This window comes from Scophthalmus maximus, chromosome 19 (genome assembly GCF_022379125.1).
Source record: "Scophthalmus maximus strain ysfricsl-2021 chromosome 19, ASM2237912v1, whole genome shotgun sequence".
Taxonomy (NCBI): Eukaryota; Metazoa; Chordata; class Actinopteri; order Pleuronectiformes; family Scophthalmidae; genus Scophthalmus; species Scophthalmus maximus.
This window is the reverse complement of record NC_061533.1, coordinates 6194707-6208547: the sequence shown is the minus strand read 5'-3', so window position 1 is coordinate 6208547 and position 13841 is coordinate 6194707. Positions and strand designations below refer to the sequence as shown.

Sequence of the window (13841 nt, the reverse complement as noted above, 5' to 3'; positions counted from 1 at the left end):
AGTACAGTACAGAAGAGTACAGAGGAGTAGAGTATATAAGAGTAGGGTACAGAAGAGTAGAGTAGTACAAAGGAGTACAGTACAGTACAGAAGAGTACAGTACAGTACAGAAGAGTAGAGTAGTACAGTGGAGTAGAGTACAGAAGAGGACAGTAGAGTAAAACAGCGTAGAGTAAAGTACAGAAGAGTAGAGTGAAGAGAAGAGAAGAGAAGGATAAAGCCACGAAAAATCCATGATATTATAACGAGAGAAAAGGGTTGGTCGATATGTCCTATATAATTTTGTTATCTATTCGTCCATATTTCCCTTTAGAACAGTGCTTCTATCCATTTAACATTGCCATACAATAAGTTAAACCTTTTCTCAGCCACAGACAGACAAGTGTCGACACAGGATGGGTATAGATCCCAGTTACTCATGACATAGTAACAGTTCAGAGTTGTCGCCTTAAAGGCAACACACCACATTAGATGCTGAACTTTTTTCTCTTTTTTTTTGAGGAAATCATGGGTCACTTGTTTAATATGCGGCCACTGTTTTGCGCAGGCCCCCGGGCTGATGTACAACCTCTTCCCCTCCCTTGGTTTTTCTTTCAGCGGAGAGGACCAGGTTTTTTTTCTGAGGTGACCATCGCTGCAGAATTACCTCTTTTTATATATTTTATCCCGCATTAGCACAGCTAGGGCATCTTCTGTGGGTAATACGCCGCACGCTGCATGTACCTGCCTCCGCCTCCGTCTCTCCAGGATTCCTCAGGACTTTCTCTGGAGATTCTCACTGAGTTTCTAATGTCTCCATAACTTCTGTTTCAACTTTACTTCCTCCGACTCACTGACCCACCTTTCCCCCGTCTGTCTCTCTCTCAGGTAATCGTACACTATCTCGCGACGGCAAGCTGGTAAACTTACACCTTTCCTTTCACACACACACACACACACACACACACACACACACACACACACACACACACACACACACACACACACACACACACACACACACACACACACACACACACACACACACACACACACACGCACACGCACACGCACACACGCACTAATTGACAGACTGCATACAATAACACGAAGATCAGATGTACAAAATGTTTGTGAGAAGTGATCAGATGTTACTGGGTGGCACCATGATGTCCGATAAGCCGTGAGCACTTTGTAGTCACACACAGGAAACTAACTACGATTAATCAAGGTAATCAAACACTAACAACAGCAAACGTGTGTGTGTGTGTGTGTGTGTGTGTGTGTGTGTGCGTGTGCGTGAAGAATAGTAGTTTGACTCAGCATAGCTCGGATATAGAATTTCACCTCGTTTAAAACAGCTAAGCCACCGACCTATTCAGGTTTCCTCGTGGCCAAACCGTTTAGCCTGTACATGTGTTCACTGAAGTCCGGGTTAGGGTTCAACATAAGATACATATGTCATCTTTAGATTAAACATTAGGTCACAAAATTTACAATTCTATAAAACTACATTTTGAAATATAATTCAATTACATGCAGGGCTGCATTTTGGGAACATATAGGCTTTCTTGTTAAGAGTTGGAGGATAAAAACCAATACCAGTCGCACGGTCTCATACTTGTGTGGTAATTGAGGTGATAAGTTTAACATAACGATGGTGAAAGCCACTAATTTTCCAAATAGATTGGAAAATAGGTTTCTATTGAGGTTGAAATGGAAGGTGTTTGTTTTATCGAAAACAAATCGTCTCAGGTAAGTGACAGGAGGAACTTAAAATCCGCTTTATAACTGAGGTCGGTGACAGTAAGCGAGCTCCTCACAGGACGGATACACACACACAGACGTGGATATAGCGTGGATATAGCGCAGACACACACACACACACACACACACACACACACACACACACACACACACACACACACACACACACACACACACACACACACACACACACACACACACACACACACACACACACACACACACACACACACACAGACAGACAGACAGACAGACAGACAGACACACACACAGATAGTCATGAATTATTAACAGTAAGGATCTGAGAGGAGGAGGAGGAGGAGGAGAGAGAGAAAAGGAAGGTTAGCCATTGCTTCTGCTAAATGATTCAAGAGCAATTTATTTCTCTTTTGCTGAGAGGGAGACAGAGACAGGAAGAGTTCTCCCCCCGTTTTACTGTCTAATGTGAACTATTTTACAGTGATTATATATGAAAGAGTGACTGCTGATGAACCTGCATTCCCCATTACAGCAGAGCTTATACGGAAATCACTTTTTTTAAAGGAAGGTCTTCTCTGTGGTGCTGCGTGTGTGTGTGTGTGTGTGTGTGTGTGTGTGTGTGTGTGTGTGTGTGTGTGTGTGTGTGTGTGTGTGTGTGTGGGCGCGGTTGAAAAGATGTTGGGACCAGTATCTTTTATTACCGTTTCGTCTTTGTCTCAGAAGAATCGTGAAAGCTGCAAAATTCCCTCTGTTATTACACAACAAAGGTTTGTAAAAATGTCTTGACTCCCCTTCTCTCCATCTCTGGTCTTCCTGACCTCCTGGAGTTGATATTGGCTGTCCTGGTAACCTCAACACACACACACACACACACACACATTAGCGTATGACCCCCTGTCGCCGGGTATAACCGTTAACCGATTAATCGATTAGTATACGATTAATTAAATTAATCGCCAACTATTTTGATAATAGATTAATCGGTTCAAGTTATTTTAACGTGGGAAAAATGTCAAAATTCTCTGATTCAGCTTCTCAAATGTGAATCTTTGCTGGTTTCTTTGTTCCTCTGTGACAGTAACCTGAATATCTTTGGTGTGTGAACAAAACAAAACATCTTGAGGTTTTGGGAAACACGATGGCCATTTTTTGCACCAAACAACGAATCAATTATGAAAATAATCGTTTAATCAAATTGCAGCCCTAGCTTTAACCTCCAAATGAAATACAGGGATGAATTCATACGATGGAAAGTGAGGAGACGTTGAGCAGATTTTTCACATATCCAGATGGATTAAAATACTGCACATGTGCGGTACTTAAGTCCACAGATGTGTTTCAGATATTACATTTTCTATATCAGCGACCGGCAGCAGAACTGACAAGTTGTAAAAAAAAAATGAAAAAGTTTATCAATCCTCCATCGCATATAAAACTGTTTATTAACCGTGCGGCGGGCGGCACAATGATATGCAGGCTTACTGTAAATAACTAATGTACCATCAGCTTAGCGCAGTGTATTGCACTATAAGCAGCTTTCAGTCAGTCAGTACACAACAAACATGAAGCTTAGTCCCCCTGGTTTACAACTAGGCAGAAATCCCATTATCATCCATCTATCCATATCCATCTTCCTCTCTCTCTTTCTCTCTCTCTCTGTCGTTGCCATGGTGGTTTTGAACAAGGCAAAAAAAAAGAATCATTATCATCTATCTGTCCATGTCTCTTTCTATTTCCATGTCCGTCTCATTCCATCTTTTTTTCTTCCATTCCTTCATATTCCCACGGCTTGGATCGAGACTGAAATCCCATTTATTCGTCCATCCATCTCTTTTTTTTTTTCTCCTACCACTATTTCACCCTCATTCCCCGACCCCACATTTTCTGTCTCCCTCCCTCGCCCGCCCGTCCGCCGCCTGAAAGCCAAGTCATCCATTCGTCTTCACACCCATCCATCTTTTCCATCCATCTCTTGCTCCTCTCTAAAAGTTTCCCGGATGCGATGAAAGGGGGAGTACGTCCGGGTGTCAGGTGATTTCAGAGACATTACAAGTCCGACTTCAATGAAAGTTTGAGGGATCCGACATCTTCGGGAAGTGTTTGGAAAAATTACACCGCTCAGCTTAATGTAAAAGGGAACCATACGATTAATAAAGTTGACGGCTGAATCCCAAAACTTCTGCACCACAGGGCCTATCTTCTGAAAAAAGAAAATAATTTTATCATACTACTATTATATACATTTTTATGTCATTTTGTCTCTCTTACTCCTGTTTTTGTATCTGCATCTCCACATCTTGTCTTTCCCTTTATCTCATAATCAAGTCATTCATCCATCTTAAAGATAAAACCACTGTTTCCCTCTTTCCATTGCTTTTTATTTGTTAGCCTAATTTTAAAGTGGCGGCAAGGACTTTTTAAAAGTGTATTCTTTACAAGTGTCAATGTCGATATGGATTTGCTATTCATTTTGATACGGCTATAAAAAGGGAAATTGGGACCATCAGGACCAAAAAAAAGATAACGGCTGGTTCTTGAAATTTACCACAGGGTTGGTACAGTAACAGTCGGTGGTGGTTTTTGAGCTCTCAGTATCATCGCTCTACTGGGCCCTGATGCGTGGAACTCTGTGTAAATACACCACTTACAACGGTGCATACGCACAAAGGCTGAAATATGCATAGGTATTATTATTTGTCAGATGTACACCTTGTTATGCTTTATAAATCCCAATCTTTGTGCAACTGAGCGCACACCTAGCTCTGGCCCATTTCCACCCCCACGGATACACATGATATACTGACACTCCACCACCCATTAGCCCCGCGAGAAGAACGGCAACGAAGAGGTGCAATCTGACCAATCGCGTCGCATCTCTGAGGTTCTTCAACATCAGCATGCGAGCGGCTGCCATTATAAATGACGGATACGCCGCCCGTACCATCAATTTAACACACTCTCGTATCTGAAAATCCATCACTCCTGCGATATATAGCTCAGTCATCATTGTTAGAAGTAAAAAAAAAAGGTGGTCAATGGACTATTTATAGTGTGAACACATGGAAAAAGTTCATCTTGATCTTGAAATTTAACTGATTGCTGTGTAGATTTAAAAAAATATGTATATTGGTGATATAATATAATATATAATATAATAAAAGGTTCCATCTCTGATCTTAAATTTAATCTCACCTTTGTAAAATCAGCAGCTGTCATTGTGAAAAATATTGTATGTTTTTTTTATAAATCTGGCCTCTGACATGTTTTTCTGACTGTCTGAAAACATCTCCTCTTACTGTCATAACATATCTACTGTAAGTCAAAGCTCAATTTCAATGTTTTGTCACATCCAGTTACCATTGGCTTAGACTCCTTTCCAATTTTGAGTTGGATTTTAATAATAAGACAAATAAAGTAAGGAAGCCAAATCCATAATTAGGGTTACACTAGCTTTTTTTATTTAATTTCATAACTGTCCATGGCGGAAACTATACTTTTTGTGAATTAATGTCAAACATTCCAGGCCGAAGGTCACAAACTGGTAAATAGAGGTGATTGCGCTCAGGCCAATCATGGTTTTTCTCCAGTGAGTGTTTATGCCCAAGGATGCTTGTGTGTGTGTGTGTGTGTGTGTGTGTGTGTGTGTGATGTGCTGTATATGTAAAATTATGAGCTGTACCTTTACTTAACATGAGAGGAATATGACACAGCCCTTGTGAATGGATTATACTTGCAGATCCCCCACTTTCAGTGTCATACGGATGGTATCGTTCATACAGTGAAATGATTCATTGGCTGTCTGCGCTCCCTGCTACCTGGAGGCTTGTTTTACTTGTGTTAAAAGGCCAGGATGCACATCCATTACTATTATAATACGTGTGTGTGTGTGTGTGTGTGTGTTTTTGGTTTGTGTGCAGGGTTGTGTGTGATTACTTGTTTGAGGGCGGTTCAAAGCTTCCCTTTCCCAGAATCAGGTTACATTACATCCGCTCTCTCTATTCAACATGTACAGTACATATGTGTTTCCACAAGCATGTGTGTATTCGTGTGCATGGATGTGTGTGTGTGTGTGTGTGTGTGTTGTGTACCCTTGTGTGCGTGTGTTTCTGAATGTTGAATGTCTGAGCGTTGCATTACATAACCCTTAATTATAACTGGGGAGAAAATGTGACAGCTTGTGACCTCATCCTACAAGCATTCAGTTTTTTCATAAATTCAAAGGGAAAACGTGTGCGTGAGCATGTGCATGTGACAGTGTGTGTAATTTGACTCTTGCCAATTAAAGGAAATGTGACAGCGCTGCAAACACACTCTTCAAATTGGAAACGTGATGACTTGATAATGGCACATTGGTGTGGCTTTCCACTGCCCGTGTGCGTGTGTTATCGGCACATACAGACAGAAAATGTTCTTCAAAACTGTACGTATGCAAGTGTGTGTGTGTGTGTGTGTGTGTGTGTGTGTGTGTTCCTTTAATTGTGTTGAATGACAGATCTATTACTGTAGAAGCATGCGTTATTATCAACATTAAGCTGCCTTGCGGAAGCACACACACTATCGTGCTGTGTGATTAAAGGCGACTTACGTGCCTAAAGTGTGTGTGTGTGTGTGTGTTTGTGTGTTTGTGTGTTTGTGTGTGTGTGTGTGTGTGTGTGTGTGTGGTTTTGAAGGAGTATAAAAGCTGCCACTTGGCTTTCAAGGCACTTGCTAATATGGCTCTTAAAGGCTTCTCATCTCATCTCTCTATGCACTCTTTACAATCTCACACACATTCTCACACACACACACACACACACACACACACACACACACACACACACACACACACACACACACACACACACACACACACACACACACACACACACACACACACACACACACACACACACACAGAGAGAGAGAGAGAGATGCACATTTATAGACAAATAGAGTGAGCCCAATGACTCAGATGCATACCGTCAGCCACCCATCTCCTCTAACACACACACACACACACACACACACACACACACACACACACACACACACACACACACACACACACACACACACACACACACACACACACACACACACACACACACACACTAGCCGTCTATAAGAGTTTTTTTAACACTTTTTTTGTCTTCACTCAACCACTTCGTTTTCCTCACTTTCCCCAGCATCCTTCCTTCCTTCCTTCCTTCCTCCATTTACACTATTTCACCACGCATCACCTTCACCAAGCTTGTTATGTTTTCACCCCGTTCCCTTCTCCCCGTCAGCAGAAATTACATAAAAAGTACTGAACTGATTTGCAGTCATCACATTCCTCAATGTTGTGGCTTTTCTATTTGACATTGTCATCAATTTCTTTGGAAATAATGTGTCGATGGTGTATGAACATATTATGATCTTGACATCCGTGAGCTTCCTCAATTTGGTACAGGTCCACATATCTGGTGAAAAATAAATATTTGGCCTTAGAAAAGGTATGATCTTCGCTGGGTAGTTTATCTACCTTAAATTCATCGGTTTCCTCTTTTGGCCTCCTGCTTTATACGTGCTGTTATCCCCTTCCTCTATTTTCCATCACCGCCCTTCATCTGTGTGCTTTGTTCATGTTTTTCTTCGGCTGCCACTTCTGACCTTGTTCAGAGTAATATTTACTGTTTTACAGGAGATGATTAGTGTGTGGTTTTTGTTTTCAAAGGTAACTTTTAATTCAGTTTCAGTCTCTTTCGTTTTCATTAACAAAATTTGCACTATTCAGTTGAACTCATTCATGTTTTTTGGAGTTATTCGTTGTGACAACTGGTAAATGTTGCTGAGCTCACTTTAAGTGCTTGAAAATGAAATGGTACAACAAATTCCCATTTTTACTGCATCCGAGACAAATGGTTTATTGTGCATTCACTCTTTTTTACCAGACATTATATTCGGAACAGATTCCCATTGACTGAGGCTCAAAAGAAAAAGCACCCGTCTTGTCTTCATCATCCTGCATGGACCTTTTCTAATGGCCGGCTGGAAGCCAAGCGTGAAAATCTCTCTGTTGGCCTGCCTGCTCCATTTCTCCCTAGGTTCAGCCAGCCTTATTACTGGTTATAAAATCCAGTTATCCAATAATGTCCACGGCGATGCTTGGATGGCCACCTTGTCCATACCTTCCACACATTACACGGTCTCTTTTTCCTCAACTTGTCCGTCCCTCCTTTTCCCTTTCCCCCTTTTTTTCTCCACAGATCAATGCGAGTGGTCTCCTCTCTCCCACCGTGTTCTTGTGTTCCTCAGACAGACTCTTTCTCACGCTGTCTTTCTGTCTCTCTTAGATGGGTTTTTAACAGTTTCTCCATTCCTTCTCTTTTTCTTTAATGGAACTCTCTTTCTTAGATTTAGACAGAACTGCCTCCCACATCCCCTCCAGCTTGCTGCGTCCCATTTTCTCCCGTCTCTTTTGTCATTCCGCCATCTGACGGTTTGCAAAACATTGAAGCAGAATTTTCAAACAGGTGGCCACAAAAAAAAAAGTGTGAACCAGTGCCGTACTTCCATGAACTACTTTCATGCAAATACAAAGTAGTAGTGTATAACAGGATTACATAATCAAATCACACTGGTAACACGTCCGTAACCTTTGTAAACCGCGGTGCAGTAACTTCACCGCTGCGGCCCTTCTGTCATTTGTACTAGTTTTGTTAATTAACTGTCCATTTCAGTTTTTGAAAAGTTTCTGGTGGTGGCAAATTGTCTGTGCTGCATGTCAAAGAAAAATGAGTGAAAAGAAGAATTAGTTGCCTTAAACATGCCCCTTTAGAAGTCTTGTTAACACAGTTTGAAAGCAATGAAAAGCAGGAGATTGTCTCAGGGGGAGCTTTAAAAGAATGACAATCTCACAGTCGCAGCCAATTTTGGATTAACTGGCTAGGTTTGCACAGGTGTCACGGGCGAAGCTCTGCAAACCCCCCCCCCCCCCCCTCTGTTTTACAGCAATGAGACACAGTGGACTGTTTAAAAAGAAACCTGAAGAGTGCCACTGAAATTCAAAGCAGGACATGCACAAATTTAGGGAAAGAAATACTTTATATGTTGCAGCAACCTGCGTCTTGAGCCATCTCCAAACATAGCATCTCTATTGAAAAAGTTAAACTTGATTTGGAAGAGCATAATTTCAAATCATCGTTCATATATATGTACTATTTCAGTATGTCTTTGTTGTTAACATGGTACCTTTCTTCCCATTTCTAGCTCCCTCTCTTTTTCTCTTTTGATGGGGGAGATTTCTCCCTCTTTCATTCCCCACATCTTCACCCTGCTGTCTCTCTTCTTCACCCTCTTAAAAGGGGCATCGTCTCTTGATTGTCTCTCTCTCTCTCTCTCTCGGTTGTTGGTGCACTGGTCGGGGCTCGAACCCGCAGCCTCGGGTATGTGAGACCGGCGCGCTAACCACTGTAGGCCAAAACCCCTGCGTCTCTTGAGGTGTCCGGGAGTGATCCAGGGCTGCCAGAAGAACGGAGCACACACAGAACCCTTTAAGGGCTGCGGTATGCTTGGGGGGGGGGGGGGGTTTCCGTTCGTACAAAGGCTTGTCTGACCGTCTAGTGTGTGCAAAAGTGTTTGTAGCTGCCACAAAAGGCTTCATTCAAAGTCAGGGCGAAAAAGCTTGTCATCGGCGAGGGAGGCTAAGGTCCAAGGAATCTTGCAAACGGGGTGAACCCTCCTCAAAGGCGTTCTTGTTGCACCGAGTTGTTACAAACCGAAAAAGGGTTGGCTCTCTCTCCGCTTCTCTCCAGGACGTTTCAGGAGGAATTGTGTGGGGCAATAGGGGGTTTCTATCTTTCTTTCCATACCCACTCTTCTCCTCTCTCCATCTCCACTTCAGTGACTCTCTTTCTTCCCCTTAAACCATTTTCATTTTTTCCCCCCTCTCTCTTTCATGCACTTCCCCCCCTTCCTCCTCTGCGGGAAAAACCATCAGCTCAGCATTTCTTGGTCCATCTGAATCAGTCATTCAGAACTGGATCCGGTCCCATTTCTTTGTGTCACGTCTTTGATGCTGCCTCCTCTTCCTCCTCCCGTCTCCTCCTTGCCTGTGAAATTCCTCCCATCACAGACGAACGTCTTGTAATGATTTTTTTTTCTCCATAATTCGTCTCAGAATTAATATTCCTTTCCAGGGTCACCTTTTCTCCAGACTCTCACGATCAGATACGACCTCTCCGTCTCCTGCTCCGTCTTTTAAACGCTGGCTCTTGTGTTGCAAAGTCAGATTATATTATTCTAATAGGTCTGATCACAATGATTCCAGAAATTTACAGGGAAAGAGTGAACAAGGTTCCGATTTTCTCCATCTCGTCCCACCTCTCCTTTGTGTCTCTTTATGTTTTTTTCTGGCTCTTATCGGAAATATGACATGGCCACAACTTTCCACTTTCCGTCGAGCATGTTGGATGTCTATCGGAGAACGAGATAAGGGGCTGGACTGAGAGTGTAAACATGATTTCTGAGTGTTGTAAGTTCTCAAAAGGCTTCATAAAAATGGTTTGTTGCTAGTGCCAATGTCCTGCCCTCAAGGCCGATTCTGAGCTGTCTTAGAGAGAGAAAGAAAGAAAGAAAGAAAGAAAGAAAGGGGGAAACAAAGGAAGTAAATGAGGGTGGAAAATGCAAGGAAAGAAGGAAAGGGGGAGGAAATAAGGAAGGAAGGAATTCAGGAAGCAAAGTTCGAAAGGAGGAAGTAAATGATGAAGTAAACGAGGGAGGCAAGACGAGAGGGAAGAAGGAAAGGAGGAAGGAATTTATGAAAGAAAGAAAGAAAGAAAAAGAAATGAGGGGGGAAAGATTCAAGGAATGAAGGAAAGGGGGAGGAAATAATGAATGAAAGAAAAAAAGGTAGAAAGAAGGACAAAGAGAAAGAAAAAGAAGGAAGAAAAGAAGAAAGGAAGGAAAGAAAGAAGGAAAGAAGATGGAATGAACACAGCGATGAGTGAACGAGAGCTCAGGTGATATTTTCAGAGAACAGAAAGTGGAGGAGCGGAACGCGGAGAGGGGGACGAGGGCCAGGTGAGAGCGGAGAAGAGGGATGAGCGCTCCAACGGTGCAGTGGCGGAGGGAGGCGCGGTGAGAGCTGGAGAGCAGGTCGCGAGGTTTGTTGTTGGTGAAAAGCGGCCTCTCACCGCCCGCTTTGATGTGAGAGCTCGGGCCACTTACTCCGCCGGGTGGAGGAGGAGGGAGGACGGGAGCTAAGTGGTTTTAATTTCAGGACACGTGGCAGCGTGCGCTGCTCTGCTAACGGGCCTAACCATTGTGGAATTAGCCCTAATGCATCTATTCTGCATTCAAGACAATCTGGCCTTGAAAGAGCTGAATCACAGACGCGCGCCCTAACTAACCGTCCTTTGGCTGGTGTCATCGGACCGCTCTTTTCCTCTTGCAGCTTTCGAAAAACAACCTCTCATCAGGGCTGCGAGCAGCCGTTCGACCCGCACGCCGTTTGACATGGGACTGAAGATAGCAGCTCAAGTCCCATGTGTCAGTTTCTCCGCCGGGGGCCGGAACCACAGCCCTCGCCACAGCTTCCGTCCCGGGTCAGGCGGCGCTCCGTCGGCGACTTTTCTCACCAAACGTGTGAAGCGGCCTAAAAAAAGATCCTGCACGCACGTCAAATGTTAAACTGTTGTCTGCTGAAGCTTGACTGCGATCAACATGGTCCGTGGTTACGTCCGCACAACAGCCCCAAAACAGTATATTATTACTAGTTGAAAGCCTGTGTGTTGGAAATAAACTAATTTAATCCTCACCATGTGTCAAAAAAGGTGATCAGAAAACTAGAGACACCTCTGTGTCGTGGAAAGCAAAGTCGTTCTGTAATAAACAATAGCTAAGCTAACTTTTGTTGTTCCCATGTTTTTTCTATTCAACAGTACGTCGGCTGTAGTAAAGTTAGCAGTAGAATACATATCATCATAAAGAACGGCATAGAAATTACTAAGTACTAATTGCAAGACGTCTTTATTATATTGTATTAAGTTTGCGGGGGTTGTAATTCTTAGTTTTCTTACTTTTGATGCAAATCTTATAGATTCAGATCTTGAATAAATCCGGATCCTTCGCACAGTGTTGAATTAAGACAAAAAGGGAAAAATAAGTGGACTGAATGTGTTTGCCGTCTTGAATTCCTCAAATGTAGCTACTCCAACTTTAGCTCTGAAGCAAAACCGTATCTCCAAATCACTGGTAAGCAAGCGGCTTTGGCATGACGAGAAACCATATATATAACCAAAATAATGAACACGTGTCAGAGAAATGCAAATTTGACAAATGCTTGACAAGATTTTTAGGTGTTTGGTAATTTCCCCTTGTTTTCTAGTGTCGGTTGCTGTTTGAAAAGGCTGCTGTCGCTCACAGAATAAGAAATGACACTGACATATATCAGTGCTCTGATACTTTGGAAACATTTTCCTTCGACCTAGAACCACCTCCGTATGGTTAAACACCATTTTTTGAGTGCCTCTCGGGGAGAACTTCACCACCTCCCTTTTACAGCACGAGAAAAAAACCCAGATTCCCCCCGATGCTCTTTGTGGCGGGGCTAAAGTGCAGCCGCACATCAGCAAGTGCATGGAATAATTTAACAAAAGGACTTTTGTAACAGCGGCAGCCCTTACCTCCAACAACACACTGCGCTCGGAGACACGCGCCAGTCTTATCCCACTCAGCGACCGTGCCGAGCTCAGCATCAACTCAGTTGCCATGACAATGTTCACCAAAGTACCATTCATTTTGTGTTGACATGCAGCACCGCAGGGATCAGCGCGGACACACAGCTACTCTTTAAACAGTTATCAAAGTGTTGGCTGTATAACGTGCGGTGTGCTGACTGCACTCGTGCACCTACACCCTGAGTGATACTGGCAGGCAGATATGTACGACCGACTACGGCCCTTATTAAAGATGGCAGCTGCGAGCAGAACGCGGCTGCTCGAAGACTCTTTCGCGAGCAGAAAGAAACAAATGGCCATGTTTGGTTGGAAATGTACTCGCTGAGGGCTGTCAGCGTCAAGTGCGTCGACGCTGTTCTGCACTCCCGTCGCGAGACAAATCAAGGTTCACATGCAGAGCGCCGATGTCGCGCGCGCACGCACGCACGCACGCACGCACGCACGCACGCACGCACGCACAGTATCAGACCCAGTACTCAATATGCAAAAAGGCACCCACACAAATACCAATAGAGAGTTTTTTTTACCAGGACGGTTGCCATCACTGTCTGATCTATTACTGCAAGAGGGCAAACGTGCACACACACATTCAGTCCTGCGCATGCGTAAAAAAAGGCACAAGCGAAAAGCTTCTTGTTCATTAATATCTAACGTGTGTCGGGTGGGTAGACTTGTTAAAAAAGAAGTGAAAAATGTAAATGTTTATATCACCAGTGTGTAATTTTGGGAATTTTCTGGCGGCATCTGGTGGTGAAGTTGCAAACAGCAACCAACCGAGCACCCGACAGGGGACGCTTTATGGTGGCGCACGGCTGATTCTATTTCCGGTTTCCGGCAGCGCAGAAAATTCAAAGCGTTGTTCAAATGAAAAGGCAAAAACACAAAACTGCGCAATGCTGCACCGATTCACACATTTACCCGGAGCAACAAGGCAGCACAAGTCGTCATCCAATCATTTTTAGGGGCCTTAAAGGTTTGAGAAATAGCAATTAAATATACCATAGACACCCTGAAATACATGTTAATATAATAAAAGTGACGTCTTATATTCCGTCTCACAGGAGCAAAGGATTGTTATGACAAATGAAAAGCTTCTTAGAAAGTTTTTGCACCGCCACGGCGGAGCGGAGGAAGCCACGAGGAGCAGGGCGAGAGGCACTTGACGCCACATTCTTGACATCGTCTCTCGTCTGAAAAGCCGCAGCTGAGGAAAAGAACCTCAAAGCGCCTTTCTTTTTGTGTAGGTGGGCGTGGGCGTGAGTGCGCACACGCATGTAAGGATGCATTGATTAAGCGTGGTGAAATCAAAGCCGAGCTTTGGGATAGGAATCGATCAAACAAGCTTACTTTTTTTCGCCCCCTTTTTTTCTCTCTCTCTCATCCAAAGGCAAGAAAGAAAAAGCGGATTTAGAAGAC

The 13841-nt window shown here is 43.5% G+C and overlaps 1 protein-coding gene across 1 annotated transcript in view; it reads right to left on the bottom strand.

Annotated features, from left to right (window-relative positions):
- The window catches only part of si:dkey-215k6.1 (transmembrane protein 132B), a 216550-nt gene that overhangs the window by 149376 nt on the left and 53333 nt on the right, over positions 1 to 13841 (bottom strand). The window lies entirely within an intron of this gene.